Genomic DNA, 23,668 nt, shown 5'->3' on the forward strand with positions numbered 1-23,668 from the left:
GAATGTTTATGAGGTGATACAGCCTGTTAAAGAGAGCTGAATAACTCACCATTAGTGTGGGCTTCTAACTCACTACCATCTGTGAATGATCCACATTCACCAGTACTCTCTGGACCTTGTTTGTTCGAAGATGAAATAAAGTTTAAACCCAAGAGACTCTTCCCAACACCAACACAGTGATCTATGATTCTAGGTTCAAAGTTCAGATTTTAACCATGAGAATTTAAATGAAATTAGCATTTAGATGGGGGCAGTACTATGGGAATGGGAAGGAAAGGATCCAAGAGACATTGATTTTAAAATAATAGAAAATTCCAGGTACATTCCTATAAGCTGTGGAAGGCTGAGGGAGGAAGATTACAAGTTCAATGCCATCCTTGGTAACTTAGAGAGACCTTGTCTCAAAATAAATTAAAAGGGCTGGGAGTGTAGCTCAGTGGTAGAATACCTGTGAGTTCAATACCAGTATCACAAAAAAAATAAATAAAATAAAAACAATACAACAAAGTGCCTCACTGGGTGGAAAAGTAGGTGGCAAAGAGGACTCCAAAGAATGAAACCCAGGTAGCCAGGGGGGCAAAATGATGTTACCAACAGAACAGGATATTTGAAGTGGGCGACGGGAAAGAACTGGAATGGGCATAAAGTAAGTGTCTGTGTGTGAGCATCAGATTTTTTTGGAGGAACTGATGATGATATCAGATGGGCAAGTTGAGTGTGAGGAATTAGCAAAGCCACATCCACAGAGAAACACTTGAAATCACCCCCATGCCCTGTGTCCTCAGCCCTCAGTGAATACCATGGGGGAGCTCTGCTCCAGGTTGATGTCGAAGAGGGGATTCTCAATAATACAAGATTATGCCAAATTGTTCTCCAATACAATTGTTTAACACTCCCAATTTCTTATCCTCATCAATATTTGGCATTTGCTGTCAGACTTCTCAAAAGGGAAATACAGTGTGATCTAAATTAGGATTTCTCTGACAGGTTTTAAGGTTGAGCATCTTTTTTTTAATTTGTTGAACACTCAGTTTGTTTCCTCTTATAGAAAAGCACATTCATGTACTTCCCCTATTTGTTTGTTTACTGTTTGTTTTTGTCATTGTTGGGTTTTGGGGAGTACCGGAGATCGAACTCAGGGGCACTCGACCACTGAGCCACATCCCCAGACCTTTTTTGAATTTTGTTTAGAGACAGGGTCTCACAGAGTTGTTTAGCTCCTCACTTTTGCTGAGACTGGCTCTGAACTCATGATCCTCCTGCCTCAGCCTCCCAAGCCACTGGGACAGGCATAGGCCACCAAACCCAGCTCTTCCAAACCCAGTTTTCTATTAATTTTTCTTATAGTCACATAGGAGCTCTTTATATATACAGGCTACCAAACCTTTGTGAGATATATATATATATATATATATATATATATATATATATATATATATATCAAATACATTCTTATTTCTTGTTACTCCTTTTTTTTAATATTTATTTTTTAGGTGTAGATGGATACAACACAATGCCCTTTTATTTTTAGGTGGTGCTGAGCATCGAACCCAGGTCCCGCCTGTGCTAGGCAAGCGCTCTACCACTGAGCCACAATAATTTATCGATTTTTAAAAATTTTTTTAGTGATAGTTGAACACAATACCTTTATTTTATTCATTTATTTTGTTTTTATTTTTAAGAGAAGATATATAAGTAGAAAATAAGCATACAGAATATGCTAAATGTCATATATCATTATGGAACTGCAAATTAAAGTAACAAAGAAATGCCAGTACATGCCTATTAATGTAACCAAAATCTATAACACCAGATTCTGATGAAGATGTATAACAACAGGAACTCCCATTGATTACTAATAGGAATGAAAAATGCCACAACCACTTAGGAAAATAGTTTGGCAGTTTGTTAAAAAAACTAAACACATTTATTACCATATGATCCAGAAGCCACACGCCTTAATATTTACCCAAATGAGCTGAAAATATATACATAAAAAATATGGAATTTTATAGATTTGTTCATGTTGCCAAAACTTGGAAACAATAAGACATCTTTCAGTAGGTGAATGGATTAATAAACTATGACACCTACAAACAATGGAATATTATTCAGCACCAAAAAGAAATGGGCTATTAAGCCTTGAAAAGACAAGGAAGAAACTTAATTGTATATTACTAAGAGAAAGGAGCCAATATGAAAAGGCTACATACTATATGACACCAACTACATGATGTTCTGGAAAAGACAAAACTATGGAAATAAAAAGTTTGGCTATTGTCTTATCAGGGTTAAAGGAGAGGATTTTTAGGGCAGTTAAATTATTATGTATGATATTGTATTTGTTAGTAGATATTATTATTATACATGTATCAAGACCTATAAAACTAAGACTGAATCCTAATATAAACTATGTACTTTGGGTAACAATGATGTATAAATACAAGTTCATCAACAAATGTGCCACTCATTGAGGATGTTGATAACCAGGGAAGCTGTGGGGAGAAAGGATCGGGGATGAATGAAAATGTGTACTTTTTTGCTGCACTTTACCATGAACTTAAAACTGCTTTTATAAAAAATAAACTATTTTTTAAGGGAGACAAACCACGTGTCAAAATCACATCTTAATTTTGAAATATAAAATTTAAGAAGTTGGAAACAAACAGGCGTGGTGGTGCACACCTGAAATCCTAGCAGCTCCAGAAGCTGAGGCAGGAGGATCACAAGTTCAAAGCCAGCCTCAGCCACTCAGTGAGGTCCTAAGCAACTTGGTGAGACCCTATCTCAAAAATAATAAATAAATAAATAAATAAAAAGGGCTAGGGACGTGGCTCAATGTTTAAGTGCCCCTGGGTTCAATCCCTAGTACAAAAAAAATAAAAGAAGAAGAAGTTGAAAACAAATTTCTAAGCTCTGGCTAATTATTTGAGACCAACTTTAAAAAAAAAACTTAGCCAACTTATTTTCATCACACCTATACAAAATCCATAATCTATATTCCAGTTAACTCCATGAAATGCATCTTCATTTGAACCAAGATAGGCTAGGAATGTAGCTCAGAGGTAGAGTGCTTGCCTAGTATTCTCATTGCCCTGGACTGGATCTCAAAACACTGAAAAAAGTGTGTGTGTGTGTGTGTGTGTGTGTGTGTGTGTGTACCCGTGCATGTGCATGCATATGTGTCTGGATGAAAAGGTTAGGGCAGGAATAATCCAGAAATGAAAAGGGGTACTTAAGGCAAAAGAAATAGCAGCAAGCCACTCTATAACAAAAGTCTAGAGCCTTTAGTTCTAAGAAAGCAAATTCAACATCACAACAAAACACAAAATGGTAATCCACACCTAACTCCAAAGAGTTCCACAACTACTGACAGTACTGATTAACTTTCTTAACACCATTAAAAACCAGTAAATCCTCGTGTTGTGATTTCTACACACCTTTCATCACTTTTAGTTTTAAACACTTTCAGAACTCTAAAAACTATACTAGATGGGAATCTGTTTTTTAATAGAACTTTTAAGTTGTTTTAGAGAAAAATCATCTTGACTCAAATGACAAATGTGAAATTATAGATAAAAAGCATAGAATGACATGGGAATGGGTTGTTCTGCTTGTGATGCATGTAAGAATCCTTCTTAAGGGTCTGGGGCTATGGCTCGCGGTAGAGCACCTGCCTCGCACGTGCAAGACCCTGGGTTCAATCCTCAGCACCACAAAAATAAATAAGTGAAATAAAGGTATTGTGTCCAACTACAACTAAAAATAATTAAAAAAAAAAAGAATCCTTCCTAAGAAATATATATATTTGGGGTTGAGTCTGTAGTTCAGTGGTAAAGCGCTTGCCTCGCATGCGTGAGGCACTGAGTTCAATCCTCAGCATCACATAAAAATAAAGATCTGTGTGTTATCTACAACTAAAAAATACACATTAAAAAATTTTTAAAAAGAAATATATATTTTAAATGTACTTCAAATGTAACATAAATTGAATGCATCACAACTTATGCCTACCAATCCTGAAGCTGACAGTAATTTTAAAAGAAGTTTGATGTGTGGTTTCCATCAATGATAAAAAGCTACACCAGTGAACCTAGAAGCCACTGAATTGAGACAGCCTGAGTGATTGAAATTGAGACAGCGGCTCAGAAGCACTTCAGTTAAACAATGCAGTAAACAAGCCAGCACTGAACAAGTGCTTGCAGTTCTCACTACAGTGAGCCCCAAGGCCACCGTTGCTCTAGAAGAGCAGCAGCCCAATATGTGCACTCTGCATGGAAACGAACAATGAACCTTAACAAAAGTGTGCATAAAACCTTGGGAGGGGCTGGGATTGTAGAGTGCTCGCCTCACACGGGAGGGACCCGGGTTCGATCTTCAGCACCACATAAAAATAAAGGCATTGTGTTGTGTCCATCTACACCTAAAATCAATAAATAAATTTTTTTTAATTTAAAAAAATAATTAAAAAAAAAAACCTTGGGAAGTGAGAGGGCTGGGAAACAGAGCCAGAGGAAGGAGGAGGAGCCCACTCGGCCTAAGCAGGGAATCAGAGACTTCACAGAGGCCCCTCTGGGCCAAGGACGAAAAGAAGAACATGAGCATCTACCCAGAGAAGAACATGTGACAAAGGTGAATGAACAAATTTTATATAGTCCACAAGATAATGTGGGGAAGGGCTTTAACTCACATGTCAGTTAAATAAGCATTATCCTTTAAAGATAACAGAAATTATAAGCAAAATGATCATTGATGTTCATCTTAAAAGTGTAACTGATATTTGATGGAATTTGGCAAGAGATGTCTGATGTTCAAGTAAAAAGACAGACTGGGTTGAAAAGCCATTGAGAAGGGAGTACACGTGAGGCTGACGGATAGATAGGGTGGGTGGGTGCAAGCGGGGTTGTGTTTAGACTTACAAGAATCCAACGGTTACTTAGAGTGCATCAAGAGGTTCACAGGAAATGGATGTGACTAACATGGCGTGTGGAGGTGGAGGAGGGTATGTCCAGAACAGGGGCTAAAGAGATGGAACAGTGTTTGGGACCTTGGCCTAAAAGGACTCCTAGATGGCACTACAAGTCTGAGCTATTCTCTGGGCAACGGAAAGCCACCATAAGCTTTTATGTAGGAGAGGAACAGGAGATCTATGCCTGGCAGCCAGCCACAGACTGGGAACATAAAGAACATCTGAAGTACATGGTGTTATATGGCCTGATGTTGTGTCTCCCTCAAAGTCATGTACTGACTTTTTTGATGGTATTAGAATGTGGACCTTGGGGAGACCATTAGGTCATGAGGACAAAGCCCTCATGAATGGGATTTCCTTATAAGAAGAGGTCAGAGAATCTGTTTGCTCTTTCTGTCATATAAGGATATAAGAAGTTGGGAGTCTGCAACTGAAAGAGAGCCCTCACCAGCACCTGACCACGCTGGCACCCCAATCTCATACTTCCGGTCTCCAGAACATGAGGAACAAATTTCTATTGTGTATAAGTCACCCAGTCTGCAGTGCTTTGTTACTGTAGTTCAAAGTGACTGAGACATAAGAGAAGAGATGGTGAGGGTTTCAATTGTCAGTGGCAGTAGAGATGATGAGAAAGGGATTAATTCATGATATATTCAGGAGGCAGAAATCAATATAATTTCTTAACTGAGTAGTACAGAAGTTAAAGATAACTAAGACTTCCAGTTTAATAACTGAGTTAATGGTATTATCAACTCAGAGAAGAAAAGATGGTTTGAGAAGACCATTATTATTATAGCTAACACTTACTAAGCATTTTCTAAACCTTTTAAAGTACTAACACTGCAGTCTTTACAATGAGCCTAAAAGGCGCCTAATCTATTGATGAGAAAACTGATTGTACACAAAAGATTAAGAAACTTGTCCAAGGTCACATAGCCAGTAAATGACAGAAACAAGATGTGAACTCCGGCAACTCTCAAATACTGCATCATATTGTGTAGACATAACCCACATGGGAATTGTATTTGGCATCTGGGACTGAACTAAACTGAACTAAAGCTCAAAAGAGTAAATAAGGAAATGGGTCATTTACACAGCTCTATGTCCCAAGGCCATGGGAGAGAAGATATACACACTTAGAGTGAAGAAAGAGGCAAAATCTGAGGAGCAGCCAGAGAGATCTGAAGAGACTAGGAAAGAGATTTTTAAATAGTGAGAGTCCCTGGGCTGAGTGGCTCACCACAACACAGAGATCCCAGGTGAACACAGTTTGCACTTTCTCTTTGTGAAAACAGGGGATCCATTCACAATTTGCTGGGAGATGAATCCAGCTAAAGGATCCCTGCTCAGATTTCATCACAGGAAGAGAAGCCTGGTAAGATATGAAATGGGGAAGACAAAGAAAAACAAACAAAACAATCAATGCTCTCAGCTCTTGGAAGAATGATTTATGCCCATGTTTGAACAAAGCAACTCCTGCCTCCAAAGAAGCAGCAATGCAGGCTCATCCCTCAGGCAGCACCCCCACCTCACCAGTTACTCATTCCTCCCTGGTTCCCAGCGGCTGCCATGGGATCTCTGCTGCCCCAGAGCAGCACTCAGCCATGCTGCAGCAGTATCAAGATAGAGAGAGAAGATGGGAGGGGAGGGGAGGGGAGGGGGGATAGTAGAGGATAGGAAGGGCAGCAGAATACAACAGACACTAGTATGGCAGTATGTAAAAAAGTGGATGTGGAACCGATGTGATTCTGCAATCTGTATAAGGGGGAAAAATGGGAGTTCATAAACCACTTGAATCAAATGTATGAAATATGATATGTCAAGAGCTATGTAAAGTTTTGAACAACGAATTAAATAAATAAATAAATAAAATAAAATAAAAATAAAAAGAGTACAGAAGGAAGAGCCCACTGCAAAGAGCCAAAAAATAAAAATAAAAAAAGGAGACAGGCCATAGCTCAGAGGTACAGCTCTTGCCTAGTATGTGAGGCCCTGGGATAGATCCCCAGCACTGCAAGGTTGGAGGGAATAAATGTGCAAATAAATAATGGTTCCTGCCAGGATTAGTTTTGGTTTTTAATGGGCTTCAAATGACTCATCAGTTATCATGTTGTCTGTGCCCTGAGCTCTGGCTCTAAATCAACCAAGTTCAGAGGGAGGAAGAAAGGAGTAACAGCAAAAGATGGACAGATATCGAAGGAATCTTTAATCCTGAGAAGAGAAAACAGAAGTGGAGTGGGGGCTGGTAGGGGCACCATTTCCTGTGGAACACTCAGGTTCTGAAGGTCTGGAGAGAACAGAAGCTAAGATAGCAGAGAGAGAAAGCGAGAGAGAGAGAGAGAGAGAGAGAGAGAGAGAGAGAGAGAGAGAGAGAGAGAGAGAGAGAGACAGCGACAGCCCTGGGCTTGCAGGACCTGCTGACAGGCAGGCCCTGGTTGCCATGGTGCCACCCTGCTGGCCAGCATGGTCTCATCAGCACGTTCCTTTTTTGTCACAGTTCCTGTCTTGTGGGTAGAGGCAGCCGCAAGAAAGAAAGAAAAATAAAGTTGCTAATGGCTGCAAGATCACTGAACAACAGTCCTCCAAGGGACAAGAGAACATGATAAAAGAGAAAGCAACCAAGATGGGGGTTAACTCCCTGAGAATACATTAAATCAACCTGGACATTCTAGGTGTGAGACACCCTCATGAATAAACACTTCTCCCCAAAATTTACAGGTTTTTTTTTTTTCCTTTGTGGCAGTTAAGATCCACATTTCTGGTGGAGCTCTGGGTTCACTCCAAGGTAAAAAGCACGGGCTTGTGACAAAGAAAACCAAATGTCATATTGGTCAACACACTGAAGTGGAGGGCAAGACACCAGCAGGATGGCTAGGCACCGACAGTAACCAGCCAAATGACTTTAGTACTTTACAAGCCTCAAATGCTTCATCTGTAAAGGGAGAAGCCGGGACCAGATGAACTTAAGAATCCTCCCACTCCTGAATTTATGCTTGGACACACTCAGGGCAAGGGAGCCTTTCCACATGCTTCTTATGGGATATTAAGCTGTCCACGTGCCACGGACCTGATTGTACCTCCAGGGACACACAACTAGGAGAGCAGCCGCAACTCAGCAGAAGCAAGAAGTAAATACATACACATTCAGCTGGATCCGTACGTTGGATTAAACCCTGGGATAGTGGGCAAGACCATGTCTTATTCATCTTTACACATTCAATATCCAGCACATTCCAGGTACTTGGCTTAGTAGATATTTATTGCATCCATGAGAAGGCAAAATTTGAATACCATATTAAGAAAATTTTCAAACATATCTTTTATGGATTGAGTTATTTTTGCCCAAAAAAAATTTCAAATGGGTTGAAATTGTGTTTGCCCAAAATTGTCACCTTAAAGTCCTAACTCCCAGTACCTCACAATTTAACCTTTTTTGGAGCTGAGACCTTTATAGAGGTAATCAAATTGAAAAGAGGTCAGTAGGGTGGGTCCTAAACCAACATGACTGTTTTCCTTACAAGAAGAGGAAATTTGAACTACATCAGTAGAGGGAAGATGACAGGAGAAGACAAAGAGAAAACAGTTATCTCCAAGCCAAGAAGAGAGGCCTGGAATAGACTCTTCCCCACAGCCCCAGAAGGAATCAACCGTCCGGCCCTCTGATCTTGAACTTCCAGGTTCCTGAACTATGAGACAATAAATTTATGCATTTAAAGCCACCTAGTTTATAGTATTTTGCTACCACAGCCATAGCAAACTAATACAATACTCACAAGAAAAGAGAATTGTGTAATGAAACCACACATAATACGCACCACACCCACCTTTTACTCTTCCAATTCTTCACACTATATCTCTAAAATAAATGTGATTTTCCTTTCATGACTACATGCTCTTGCCAAACCTAGCAAAATTGACCGTAACTTGAAGGTGTGTTTAAATGGAAAAAATACATCTTATACTAAAACACATACATACATTTTTCCATGAAAGCTACTAACAATATTAAAAACAAAATTGTAATATACTTGAATTTTGTGGACACATTTTTCAGAGGATGGTCAAGATTTTTAGAGCAATTCAATTATTTAGTTAGCTCTCTTACTCATCATGTTATCTGAGAATACAAATTTGTATGACTTTATGAAAGCAAAGGAAAAGAAAAGAGAAAGAATGCACTTGGTATTTGTACCCACTTGCTGGTCATTACAAACGCCCTTTTCAAACTAATCTCAAGAAAGTGAGCAGACATCAAGAAGTCTATAGTTAAGGAACATTGACAATATATACAATGACATTTATGATAAATTGCACATTGTTTAAATACCTGAAAATTGGCATGACAGAGCTCAAAACCACTACAAGGAAAAAAAATAAGTAAATGCAAAACCATACCTTGACAGGATAGAGAACCGTTTATTGTGTTTTTCTAAAACTTTAGAGACTGGAGTTGCCAACAGGTCAACAATTAACAACTTTTAATCACATGTCCTGTTCATTATTTTTGTCTAATGTTAAGACAAAGAGAAATGTTAAAGTCAAAATGGCCTGCTTATCAATGTTTTTCAAAGGAGCCTTTTGAAAAGCAGTTCACTCTATCAGCTTTCAAAGACAGGCATCTCTGTCAGAAAACCACAATCCAGCTAATTAGTCTCAGCTGTTCCTCACATGGCCCTGCAGACCAGTCAAGTGATTCTGTCCCTTTCAAGCTTACTAAAATCCAGTTCCTCTGGGCTCTCTCTCAGACACAGGGCAGCTTTATTAACCTCTTTCAGGGTTAGAAGACTAATGTTCCAAATCTCATTTGTCCTCTGAATCAAGAAACTACATTTGTTTTCTTAAGAAAACAACTCAAAAATTATCATGTTGTCAAGGCCCTTAAAGGTTCTGTTGGCACTGTTTCTTTACAAATACAGTGACTGATCCAAACTAATAATACCAGAAATCAAAGAGCAGATTACTTACCAGATGCTACTCCTGGCCTCCAGAACTGTGAGTAAAACTGTCTGCGGGATTCCTCCCAGGTATCCCACTAGCTTTTCAAAGTCAACATGACATGCACTCAACTTACCTCCCTTGCTTTTCTCCCCATCACTGCTTAAGACCCGAGTCTCTTCCAGTATCTTCAGAAATAATCCCAGCACACACCCAGAAATCCCAGGACCCTCAGTGACTCCTCCCTCTTTCCCCTCCCACTTCTAATTGGCCTCCAAGTCCTAAGCATCTTTCCTGCTCTCACCCTCATTTTTATTATTTTTGGTCTGGATGACTATGATAAACCACTTATTTTGTTTTGGGTCCCAAACCTGGTCCCGTCTCTGACTCATCCTCTACCCCACACCTAAATTGCTCTTTTCAAAAGATCAATGGGATTCCATCACTATGTTCCATAAAACTTGTTAATGGCTCCCAGAACCTCCCATCATTCCTTGTCTCCTGTTTGTGAGCTGCTAGAGTACAACCACCAGAATTTTTTGCCATTCTCTAAGCCAGTGGTTCCCAAAATCTGGCCCCAAGACTAGTATCATCAGCCCCCACCCAGGAACTTGTTAGAAATGCACATTCTTGGGCCCACTCAATTGAATTAGAAATTCTGAGCATGGGATGCAGCAGTCTGTGGTTTAACAAGCCTCCAGGTGATTCTGATACATGGAAAAGTGTGAGATTCACAGCTCTAAACCCATCAAACAGATCATCAAGAGACTTAGCCCTGACTTCTCCTTCTGCCAGCAATATTGAGTTAGATGCCCCTTCTCTGTGCTTACTATTTCTGGAACTGGTCACCGGTCTATGATAATTATCCATAATTATCCATATTATCCATATTTCTGGGGTTTCCCTTCTTAGTTGTGGAATATCTCCAAAGCAGACATTGCATGTTATTTACCTTTTGTGTTGTTGTTAATCAAAGAAAATTTTAATACTAAAAATGTAGAAAATCTTTATCTTTGATTCATTCACCCTACTGTCACGTCTTGAGCACTTACTAATCATTAGACAAGACATTGAGCACATAACTAAATGATCCATCCCTTACCTCTAGGAGAAGTTACTCTTTCATTCTGGCAGCTCAAAAGTGACTGAAGACTCAACCAGCCCAATCTACAAAATCACACCAAAACTTCAAGAGCTGTGAGTAACTCAAAAAACTGGACATAACCAGTATGACATCTCTCAAGGTAAATGAAATAGAATTTTTGGCGAACATCTGATGCTGACTCAGATATAAAGGCATGGTTTATAAAGGGGAGAAAGGGTACATTTTCATGAAAACTTACATATTTTCTCTATTATGTCTCAGTAACCTCTAGAATTTGGAGAATAATTTAATAAGGAAATGTATCGAGATTTTTAAACCCAGAATCATTAAAGTTAGTTTATTCTAGTTATAGTAGAAATTAAGTAATGTTTTATATTAAAGCACTTCAGCCTTTATTGTGTATAAGAATCCCCTGGGGATGTTAATTCTGACTCAATATGTCTGTGAAGAAGTCCAGATTTTTTTTTTTTTTTTTTTTTTTTGTGCAGGGGCAGGATACTGGGGCACTCAACCACTGAGTCACATCCCCAGCCCTATTTTATATTTATTTAAAGACAGGGTCTTACTGAGTTGCTTCGAATGCCTTGCTTTTGCTGAGGCTGGCTTTGAACTCATGATTCTCCTGCCTCAGACTCCCAAAGTGCCAGGATTATAGGCACACACCACGGCACCTGGCTCCAGATTCTGTATTTCTAACAAGCACCCAGATGATGCCCAGGTTATACAGATGTTCTAGACCCAGAACTATACTTTGAACAGAAGCAACATATTTTTCAGAGTGCAAAAGGTTTTCTCATTAAAGCAATAAAAACTTTTTAGGATAATTCTGCATTAAAAGTTTTTTAAAATAGCTTTCAACTTCAGGATAAAGATGGCATACTGAGGGGCTAGGGATATAGCTCAGTTGGTAGAGTGCTTGCCTTACATGCACAAGGCCCTAGGTTCAATCCCCAGCACCACCACCACCCCAAAAAATAGTGGCATACTGAAACTGAACAGGTACATCTAGTTCTGTTACCTCCTCAAATCTCAGTAAGAGAGAGAGAGAGAGAGAGAGAGAGAGAGAGAGAGAAGTTGGAGAGGGGAATGTTGGGGCACAAACAAAGGAAATGGTGGAATTCTGCTTCAAAAGCTATTAAGCACACCAAGATAAAGAGAAAGGAACAAAAGAACTACAAAACACTCAGAAAACAATGAGCAAATAAATAATAAAGTAAGTCCTTTATCAATAATAAAGTGTAAATGAATTAAACTTCAATCAAAAGACATAAACTGATAGAATGAATTGAAACCTGAGATCCAACTACTTGCTGTCTGCAAAAGAGTCATTTTAGATGTAAGGGCAACATAGATTGAAAGTATAGGAATAGAAAAAGATATTTCATTCAAGTGAAAATCAAAAGAAAGCAGGGTGGCTATATTTATATCAGAATAGACTTTAAGTCAAAAACAGTCCACAAGAGAAAGAGAAAGTAATTATAAAGAAATACAGCAGTCAACTCTTCAAGAGGATATAAAAATTGTAACTGTATATACACTCAACTTTGGAGCACCTAAATACATAAAGCAAATATTAACCAAGCTGAAGAGAGAAACAGACAATGCAATAATAATAGGGAATTTCAGTGCCCCAATTTAAACAATAGATAGGTCCTCCAGACAAAAAATCAATAAGAAAATTATTAGATAACTAGAAATCAATAACAGGAGGGAAATTGGAAAATTTACAAATATCTGACACAAAATTTATAACTCTGTGTCATCAATTAGCATAATCCAGAAAAAAAGAATCAATTCCATGATGCATCAAATCTATCAAAAAATAGAAAATTTGAACAAACTAATAAGGAGTAAGGAGACAAAATTAGTAATCAAAAAAAAAAAAAAAGAAGACAACAAAAACTCAAAAAAGAAGAACCCAACACTAAATGACTTCACTGGTAAGTTCTATCAAATATTAAAGAAGCATTAATTGTAATCTTTCTCAAACTCTTCCAGAAAATTAAAGAGGAGGGAATGCTTTCAAATCATTATGAGGTCAGCATTATAGTAATGCCAAAGTCACACAAGGACACTACCAGAGAAGAACATTAGAGGTCAATATCCTTAATAAGCATAGATGCAAAAATCCCCAACAAAATAACAAACAAAATTCAACAATACATTTTTTAAAAAAATTATTCATCATGATGTAGAATTTAGCCCTGGGACACAATGATGGTTACATATATAACTAACAATAAATATGATATACCACATTGACAAAATGAAGAATAAAACCATACAATCATCTTAATACAGAAAGAAATAGCATTTTTTTTAAAAAATGCAACACTCCTTCATGATAAACACTCTTTAACAGATTAGGTATAAAGGGAATATACCTTGACACTCAAGTAAAAGCCATATCTGACAAACCCATTGCTAATATCACACTCTGTGGTGAAAACTTGTAAGCTTTTCCTCTAAGATCTGAGACAAGACAAGAAAGTCCACTCTTGCCACTTCCTTTCACTGTAGTCCTGAAAGTCCTAGTCAGAGCAAATAAGCAAGAGACTAAAATAAAAGGCATCCTAACAAAAAAAGAAAAATATTAAAATATCTCTATTTGTTGGTGACATGACATTATTTATAGAAAGCGCTAAAGATTTTATCAAAAAAACCTATCAGAACTAATAAATGAATTTAGTAAAATTGAAGGATACAAAGTAATAATACAAAAATCATTAGTATTTTTAACTAACAATGAACTATCTGAAAAGGAAATTAAGAAAGCAATTTCATTTACAATAACATCAAAAAATAAAATACTTAGCCAGGGGTAGTGGTACATGCCTATAATCCCAGCAACTTGGGAGGCTGAGGCAAGAGGATCACAAGTTCAAGGTCAGTTTCTTTGAATTAATGACCCCAAGCAACTTAGCAAGAACCTGTCTCAAAATAAAAGATAAAATAAAAAAGGGTTGAGTATATAGCTCAGTGGTAAAGTGCCCCTGGGTTCAATCCCAAGTACCAATAAAATAAAATAAAACAAAATACTTAGGTATAAATTTAACCACAAAAGTGAAAGATCTACATATAGAAAACTAAAACTGATGAAAGAAATTAAAGTAGACTTAACAAATGGAAAGATATCCCATGTCCATGGATTGGAGAAATAATGTTCAAATATCCATACTACCCAAAGTGATCTATAGATTCAATGCAGTCTGTGAAAATTCCAATGGAATTTTTCACAGAAATTTTAAAAATCCTAAAATTCATGTGGAACCACAAAAGACCCCAAATAGCCAAAGCAATTTTGAGCAAAAAAAAAAATAAAAATAAAAAAACAAAGCAGGAAGTATCACACTTCTTGATTTCAAATTATATTACAAAGCTATAGTAATCAAAACAGCATGATGCCAGAAAAAAAAAATACATAGACTAATGGAACAGAACAAAAAGCCCAGAAATAAACACATCTATATGGTCAAATAATTTTCAATATGAGGACCAAGAACATATAATGGGGAAAAGATGGATTCTTCAATTGATGGTGTTGGGGAAACTTGAGAATGCAGAGAATTAAATTAGACCTTTATCTTACACAACACACACAAAAATCAACTTACACATAAAATCTGAAACTGGTTGGGGCTAGTGGCAGACACCAGGAATCCCAGCAATTTGGATGGCTGAGGAAGGAAGATCACAAATTCCAGACCAGCCTCAGCAACTTAGTGAGACCATCTCAAATAAAAAAGAGCACCCCTAAGTTCAAACCCCAGTATCACACACCCATACACACACACACAAAAAAAAAAAAAAAAAAAAACTGTAAAACTCCTACAAGAAATCATGGGGTGGGGGGTAGCCAAAACAGACTGCCTTTAAATCTCAGTTTTACCACTCTAGCTAAGTGACTGTGAGCAAATTACTTAACCTCTGTGTCTCAGTTAGCTCATCTGTGGAATAATAATAGGATTGTTTTGTAAAGACTGAACTATGTAATAATGCCTATAAGTGCCTAAAACTATGTTTGGGCACATAAGTAGATGGATCAATAATAGCTATTTTCAAGGTACATTTGCCTCTGTAATATGTGGCTCCTAATATATTGATTTCATGTTTTTGATGAATTTACATTTCGTTCTCCCTGTCTCACCTGTGCTATCAACCAGCTCTCTCTCTCACCACAGAAATCAGTGTGCCTTTCCAGAACAAGTCCTGCCCTCTCTGGTGTGCTGTTTCTCATTAACAAGCTACCTGGAAACCAAATCACCGAGCTTATGAGAACAGTGTGTGAAATGGGGGGAAAGGGGCACGAAGAACACGAAGAATGTTCTGAAGGTCTCTCTGTGAAGCAGGATGGCAAGTTATTAGCCATCTGTCTGCTCAGAACCCATTGGGATTACTTCCTTACCGTCAACCATGGATCAGTAGGCTGGGTGACATTCAGGGTGATAACCATTCCAGTACACCAGAGATCATCAGAGTTGTAGCACTGAACGCTCTGCATCTGGAAACTCCACCCAGGACTAGGCAAATTACTCAATCCTTCTGAGTTTTGTTGAATCAACCATAAAATGGAGGATAATATCTATTATGAAAAGCTCTTCAGAGAGAATGTTTATATAATTCCTGACACCTGGTACCTGTAGCTGCTATACCCAATTGCTATTATCAATCTTGATATTATGTGGTTAAAGAAAGCATTCTTAGTAAGATAACCTGTAACTTGCTTTATATTTGATGGGTCCCAGAAGGCTAAAATATTTGCCTTTGTGAATTTCTTTCCCATCATTTTCCCACACAATTTATTTCAGGGACTAAGACATATTAAAGAAAATTGACAGTTGAATATTGTTTGACTTCTCTACTAGGCAAAGGCCTAGCAAGCTTCTGTCTTTGCATATATGTCTTTTTTACATTGTGGAAGCCCTTGGGTATTCACTGCAGTAGCTACTTCTAAACTTGTAATCAGAAATTAGCATGCCACCTCACAAAGGACATCAAATATCAAGCATCATATCTGAAATTTATTTACAATTTGTACCTCAATTTCTCCCCCTCATAATGGCACCAAATCCTTCAGTCTTCTAATGGATCACCAAATAATTCATTAAATGTTAATCCTATCCCTGAAAAATAAGCGCCCTCATCACCATACAGACAAAACACCATTTCTGACCTCAAAAGCTGAAGCATTCAGTACTCCATAGATTTTTTTTTAAAGAGAGAGAATTTTTTAATATTTTATTTTTTAGTTTTCGGTGGACACAACATTTTTATTTTATTTTTATGTGGTGCTGAGGATCGAACCCAGCACCCCACGCATGCCAGGCAAGCGCACTACCTACCACTTGAGCCACATCCCCAGCCCATAGATGTTAATTACAGCCTGGAAGAAATCACTCATTTGTGCACACCACTAACACAAAGGCAAAATTGCTATGAGAATAGTTACAAAATTTGGGGTAGATAATAGAAATGACCACCAGTTACCCAAAGCCAAATGGCCTGGGACCCCTGTAAAAGGCAGCAGAAACAGCAAAGCATATAAAGACTTCACTTCATTATAAAGGCCCCCAAGCTCCCTCCTCTCACACTCAATATGTCTTCTCCCTAGCCCCAGGAGACCCACAAAAAACGTCAGAGAAGGCTTGAGGTCATCTGGTCAACCAATTAGGACATGTGTAAATGGATCCCAGTATGACCTGATGCCCACCTGGAGCATTAATGAAAATCCAAAGTCCTGGGTCCCACCCAGGACTCTGAATAAGGATCTCTGCAAAGAAAACCTAGGGAATTTGAATTTATGACAAATTTCTCAGGGGCCACCAGGTTATGCATAAGGTTTGAGAGCCACTATTCTAGGGAGACAACAAACAGCCAAGTGCACAATTATAGCTAGGCAAATAATCCCTAGGTGAAGCCCATTTTTAATTTCTACCAACCTCAGGCTCCTAATCTGTAAAATAGGGATAATACCTACCTAGCAGGATGGGTGTGAAAAATAAATGGTGTAACAAGTAACAGCTTCAAGCCCAAAGCCTCACATATGACAGAGACTCAATAGTAATTAGTCCCTTCCCCATCTCCTACACACATTCTAATGAAGACTTTAAAAACTGCTCATGTTTTGAATAAATGTTACCAAGAAAAGCAGATGGCCAGCTTAAGTCAAGGCCTTGGTGTTAATGAGTTGTCAACTGCAAAGGCCAAGGTCAGCAGGTTGAACCAATGACTGGGTACCAGTGGATGGTGGATCTCAAGTTTCCGCATGCATTAGAATCACCTGGGTGGCTTTAAAACACTCTGGGTCCCCAGTTTCAAATACAGTAGGTCTGGGGTGGGGCTGAGAATCTGCATGTCTAACAAGTTCCCAGGTGGTGTGATATTGCTGGGCCCACACACTTTGTAGAGGGGTTTACTCTATAGCCTGAATATCCAGTGTCTAATTGATCTGACACTTTGTAACAAAAAAGAAAACTATGGCCAGGGACCAGGTGGTGCAGGCCTGTAATCCCAGGGGAGGCTAAGACAAAGCCAGCCTCAGCAACAGCAAGGCGCTAAGCAGTTCAGTGAGACCCTATCTCTAAGTGAAATACAAAATAGTGCTGGGGATGTGTCTCTGTGGTGGAGTGCCCCTGAGTTAAATCCCCAGTTCCAAAAACAAAAAAAAAAAAGTATGCTGTGTGTATTTCCTATTTGACACAAGACTAGTTAGTTACATGTAAATACACAGAAAAGTAATAAACCAACAATTTCTAAAACCAAGGCTGTGCTGCCTCTACCCCAGAGAATCTTTCTTACTATGTTTTTTGAATGACACAGAGAGGGGCTGGGGAGGTGGCTCAAGCGGTAGCGCGCTCGCCTGGCATGCGTGTGGCCTGGGTTCGATCCTCAGCACCACATACAAAGATGTTGTGTCCGCCGAGAACTAAAAAATAAATATTAAAAAATTCTCTCTCTCTCCCCCTCTCTCACTCTCTCTTAAAAAATAAAATTAATAAAATTGTGAATGGCACAGAGAATGGATGGGTACATCTGAGTTCTACCCTTCTTCTTACTGGCTACGAGACCCTGAGTGCAAAGCATAATCTCTTTGAGCCTCGGTTTATTCACCTAAAAGTAGAGGTGGCTCAGTTACTGCCCCGATATCTGGATGTGTACCCTCTATCACTAGAATAGCATTTTAAATAAAACCTGGATTCTAAGCCATAAACCCCACACCTAACACATTATAATTTCCAAAGGAGAAACTGAAAATATGTGTTTTTTGGAGATATATTTTAAATAAAAACTCCCTATGGGACGTAACATGGTGATCTTTCAGGCTTCTTTCAGCATGAAAGCCTTGGGTAGTTTTGATTTCTAAGTTCCTGGTGCCCTGAGCTGGCACCTATAAGTGGCCTTCCTCCTTTACATTTGGGTCACATGAAGTTTTTTAACATGAAACAAGTATCCTAGTCCTCAGACAAAAGATTCAGGTCTGCTTACACAGTTTCATTTCTCATGTATCAACAAATTAATATTCTTGGTTTAGTTTTAAAAAATAAATCAAAATTCAATATATAGGAGGGGCTGGGATTGTGGCTCAGCAGTAGAGCACTCGCCTAGCACTCGCGGGGCCCTGGGTTCGATCCTCAGCACCACATAAACATAAATGGAAGGAATAAAGGTATTGTGTCCAACTACAACTAAAAAAAATAAATAAATATTTTTTAAAAATTCAATGTGTAGGAGAAAATATGTCTTACATATGACTGAATCTGTAAAATGGCCTTCTCTAAACAACTGTTTTCTTATTCATTCATTCATTCATTATTAACTTAGCATCTGCCATGTTCCAGATATTATTCTAGGTACTCAGAAAATGGTAGTTTACAAAGCAAAGCCTCCTCATATAGAGACTATATTAGGAAGAGACAGACAATAAGATGATGAACATTAATATAAAATAATTTAAATAGTAATAAGTGCTATGACGACACCACACAATGATAGGACAGAGAGTGACTGGAAAGTACTTTCAACAGAGTGATCAGGAAGACATCTTTGTGGTGTGACGTGAAATTAAGTCTGAATGTTACCAAGGAACCATCAGGGCAGGCACTTAGATATTTCTGGACTCCTTGCTTTAACAAAGGTAAAAAATCACAATATAGTTGTTCATTTCTGTGATATTTCAGAAGGGTCCAAGGAAGACTGTGGAGAACAGATTGTGCATTGCTCTAAATTACTCTCAGATGTATAAAACTGAAATTTTTAAGCTGTGCCTAAACCTGAGTTACTCCATTTTAGAAAGCAGTAGTTTGCCATTTTGAGTACATGTGCCAGGGCAGAATGACTCCACCAATCACCATCTGCCCAACACCACCATAAGGCACAAATTGATAAATAACTTACACATGCCAATTTATCAAACCAAATCAAGGAGTACCTGGACACATGGGCATCCCAGATCATATTAGGAACACCAGACACAGGAGCTTATCAACCTTACCAGATGAGAGCCCCTCACTCAAGACCCATAGAAAGAGCCTCCTGAGATTGAACACGGTGGCACCCTGACCCCATCACCTGGTCACTCATCATAGGCCTTGCCCCGAAAAATTGCCACAACAACAACTCTAATTTCCTGTTCCCATCGGGACAAAGTGTGGTTTCTCCTACCTGTGGTGACCACACATGGCCCACTCCAAGGTGATACTCTGAAACTGAAACTGCTGCCTGTCTGGAACCTGTGCCTTGATAATTCTGTGGAACTGGTTTGTTAAAATCCTTATCTGACTACCTACAGTGACTCTTTGACTCTGCATTTCTCTCTCTCTCTCTCTCTCTCTCTCTGCCTGTGCTCTTGGCACAGCATCCTGTAACCCTGCAGCTGGTGACCTTAATCCTTTCTTAGTTTTTCTGTGACCTGTTTATATACCATTGTGTGAAGTATGTGTGATTTGAGTGTTATCGATATGAGACATTAAGACTGGAAATGAGGGGCTGGGGATGTGGCTCAAGTGGTAGCACACTTGCCTAGCATGCGTGAGGCACTGGGCTCGATTCTCAGCACCACATAAAAATAAAAAAATAAAAAATAAAGATATTGTGTCCACCTAAAACTAAAAAACAAATATTAAAAAAAAAAGATTGGAAATGAACTTGTGATTGCCCAGCATATGACTACCAAATGACACACAAGGACTCAGTGAACTGCCACTGATGAAAGTGTATAACTGGTGAATTTATTGTTATTCATTGTGGAACACAATGTGTTGTGTCATGGTTAATGACAATACCCTCATGACAAAGACCCATTGATCACTAGTAAAGTCCCATCTAAAAGCCACTTCCTTTAAGCAATAAAACAACACAGTTTTGGATTACCCACCTTAAATTGGTTATCATCAAGAAATATTAGCATAGGGGCATAAAAAGAACGCAGCAGGAAACCAGCAGAATGGCCTCCAGGAACCTTCCCTGCCATCAGTCAGCCATGTGGCCTGGGCTCCATGGCTAGTGCTAAACTTGGGAGATAGAGGAGGACCTGGGCCATAGGGTTTCAAAGGCCCCTTACCAGCTCTTCAATCCAGCAAGTGTAAGAAATGAGGCTTCCTTATCTGGGTGGCAAAATAGCATGATGAGTCACACGGAATTTTTTTGTTTCTGACTTTCAAACTCTGAGAGAAGCTCTAAGTAAGCAGGAAATGGGGTGTTCGTAAAGAAATTGTCCAGTTTTGTTGTTTTCAGTGCTGGGGACTAAATCCAGGGCCTGGCACATGCTAGGCAAATGCTCTACCACTGAGCCAAATCCCCAGCCCTGTCCAATCTTAACTTTTATTTTCATGACACCTCTGGCATAGGGTATGGGGGTCAGCTGGGAATTCAGTCCCTAGTCAGCCCAGAGCACCCCTGTGTAATCCTTCAGTTGCCCACTATGGTCTCTCTGACAGGCTTCTGCACTTGTGGAATCACACAAAGACAGGCATTGCAGGCCAGCCTCTCACATCCTAGTGCTAGGCTTCCCCACCAGGTCCACTCTTCTGTGGCAAATCTGGCACCACCTAGTACCACATTTCACATGATCCCTGAGGAAAGTGGTTCTCAAACCCCACTGCTCATCATCATCCCCTGCAGAGATTTTTTAAAAATACACAAGATACCTGAGCCCTATTGGGGTGAGGGACAGGTTAGAAAGACCACAATGGTAGAGCTAGGTTTAGTTAACTATGACAGAGAGAATGTGTAACTTGGGAAAATGCAAGCCAAAGAGTTTCAGTGACTTTATATATATATATATATATATATATATATATATATAGTTTTCGGCGGACACAACATCTTTATTTGTATGTGGTGCTGAGGAACGAACCCAGGCGAGCACGCTACCGCTTAAGCCACATCCCCAGCCCCTTCAATGATTTTAATGCAGGATTTCTCAGCCTCAGTACTATTGACAGGTCAGGCAGGATAATGCTTTGTTACCCTGTGCATTGTAGAATGTTTAGCAGCATTTCTGGCCTCTACCAACTAAATGCAAGTAGTAACTCCCCAGTTATGACTATCAAAAATATCCTATAGTGGAATAGGAACAAACTCACACCCAGCTGAGAGCCACTGGTGTGATTTCACACAGTTAATGATGGGCAAGAGGGAAACTAAAAACTAGCCTACTGATTTTGGGCTGTGTTGGTTCTTTCACATTTAAGCAAGAACTCTGGAACACAGGGTTAGTCAGTCTCTAAAGAAATACCACAACCCACTTCATGGCCCTTGTGCCTAGGATAGATAGCAGAGTAGAGCGCTGGCCTTGTACCTACTAAGAGGAAAAACAGCCTGGAACAACCAGCAGTTTGCTTGGCCACATTTGGTCTAGAGATCTGACTATAAGGACAATACCAAATCTTTTCAAGGGTTGCTAGATCTCTTCACTCATTTCTCAGGGTCAGTTTCTTGTAAAATCCCAACAACTATCAGTTATATTTTTAAATTCTTAAATATCTCAAATGAATATTTCAATTACAACCGTCTTCGGTATGTCTCATCCCATATTACATCTAGGATACAAGAATAAAAATACCCTATAATCCTGTTTAGCTGATTGAGACCTTGTCTTTGCTTTTAATGACACAAATACCCAGGAGATTAGTATCTAGCCATACCCAGCTAGGACTTGACCAGCCACCATGTGGTGGGATGACTGCAGCAAATAAGAACAGACAGATTTTTTAGTCTCTTGGCAATCGATTTTATTATGCTTTGACCTGGCAGCTGGTAAGGCTTTATATGAATTAACCAATAAAGCTATGAAAAAAAACAAGATTAGTGACTCTGAAATATAGTTTTTTGTTACTGGCAATTAGAGAAAGCATTTTCATTTTCAATGATGTTTTCTTAAATAGGTGTGATTAATTTTAAGATAATAATAATCGTAGTAGTAGTAGTAATAGTAAAACAATATTTTAGAAGTACACATCTGGGTTATAGGATATAGCTTAGTAAGAGTGCTTGCCTAGCATGTGCAAGGCCCTGGGTTTGATTCCCAACTGAAAAATCAATCAATCAATAGGACACATCTTTAACAGATCAGTCACATATACCTATCTACCCTGCTTCTCCCTCATCATATAGCTTTTATATTTAAAGGGATGAGGAGTTTTGTAAGACAGGCCACCCAAAGTAAGCTGGCATCAATAAGACAATAATTACTCAATCTGGCTGTTGTGGAATTACTCTTGGTTATTCCACTTTAAAAGGGGAAAGAAAATATTAATAAGTCCTTAAAAGGAATAAAAACGCATTGAATAAAAGACTTTCTGGTATCACAGCAGTGAATACAACCAAATGGTAACTTTCAGTAATCATGTAGCTCCCAGAGAAGAGTCAAGAGTGTCTCATAAGAATAGTCTAGGCCACCATATGGATCTGGGGACTGAAAGAACACTGTAACAAGGGGGTGATCATGATTGGGTGACAACAGAGTGATTAGGGGTCAACACTAAAACAGAAGCAACTTACCTGTGACGTCTTAAGGTAAGGCATCATGCAACAAACCTACTACTGGTCCTGGAGTCCCAGTTTTGGCTCTGCCACTAACTCTATGTGATACTGACAAAGTGACTTAACCTCTCTAGATACAAATTTCTTGAATTATAAAAGCTAAAATAAAACTAAATGCTCTCAAACCTTCTAATATTACTTGAGTTTACAAATCCTCTCCTTTATTAAGATGGGTATATGCACAGAATGAGCCATCAGTCAGTCATTCTTTGGACATTATCACAATAGGATGCATTTCCTATGCCTAAACACAACTTCTGACTAGGGCTGCCAGAAAAAATACATGTCCAGTTAAATTTTCCTTTGGATAACAAATAACTGTTAGTAAAAGTATGTCCTAAATATTGCATGGGATGTACTTATGGTAAAAAAAAATTGTTTATCTGAAATGCAAATTAAACTTTTTTTATATAGTAAATCTGGTATCCCATCTCCATCCTCAAAGTAGAATTTTGCCTTTAAGAATGAAAAGTCAAGGAGTGGGAGTTATAGCTTAGTGGTGGAACACATGTTTAGCAATCATGAGGGTTTAAGCCTCAGCACCAAGAAAAAAAAAAAAAAAAAGAATCAAAAGCCTGACTCCATACATGTGGGTCATTCTAAGAACTGATTGATGG

The 23,668-nt window shown here is 38.7% G+C and overlaps 1 protein-coding gene across 2 annotated transcripts in view; it reads right to left on the minus strand.

Annotated features, from left to right (window-relative positions):
* Rab27a (RAB27A, member RAS oncogene family) overlaps positions 1–23,668 on the minus strand; it is a 76,802-nt gene that overhangs the window by 50,023 nt on the left and 3,111 nt on the right. Inside the window, exon 1 of one of the 2 annotated variants that reach the window (XM_026413413.2) lies at positions 50–113. The exons of the other annotated variant lie outside the window; for it this stretch is intronic. The gene's annotated coding sequence lies outside the window, so the exon portion shown is untranslated. Of the gene's footprint in view, positions 1–49; positions 114–23,668 lie in introns of those variants that run through there. 2 annotated transcript variants of the gene reach the window in all.

This window comes from Urocitellus parryii, chromosome 6, assembly GCF_045843805.1.
Source record: "Urocitellus parryii isolate mUroPar1 chromosome 6, mUroPar1.hap1, whole genome shotgun sequence".
Lineage (NCBI taxonomy): Eukaryota > Metazoa > Chordata > Mammalia > Rodentia > Sciuridae > Urocitellus > Urocitellus parryii.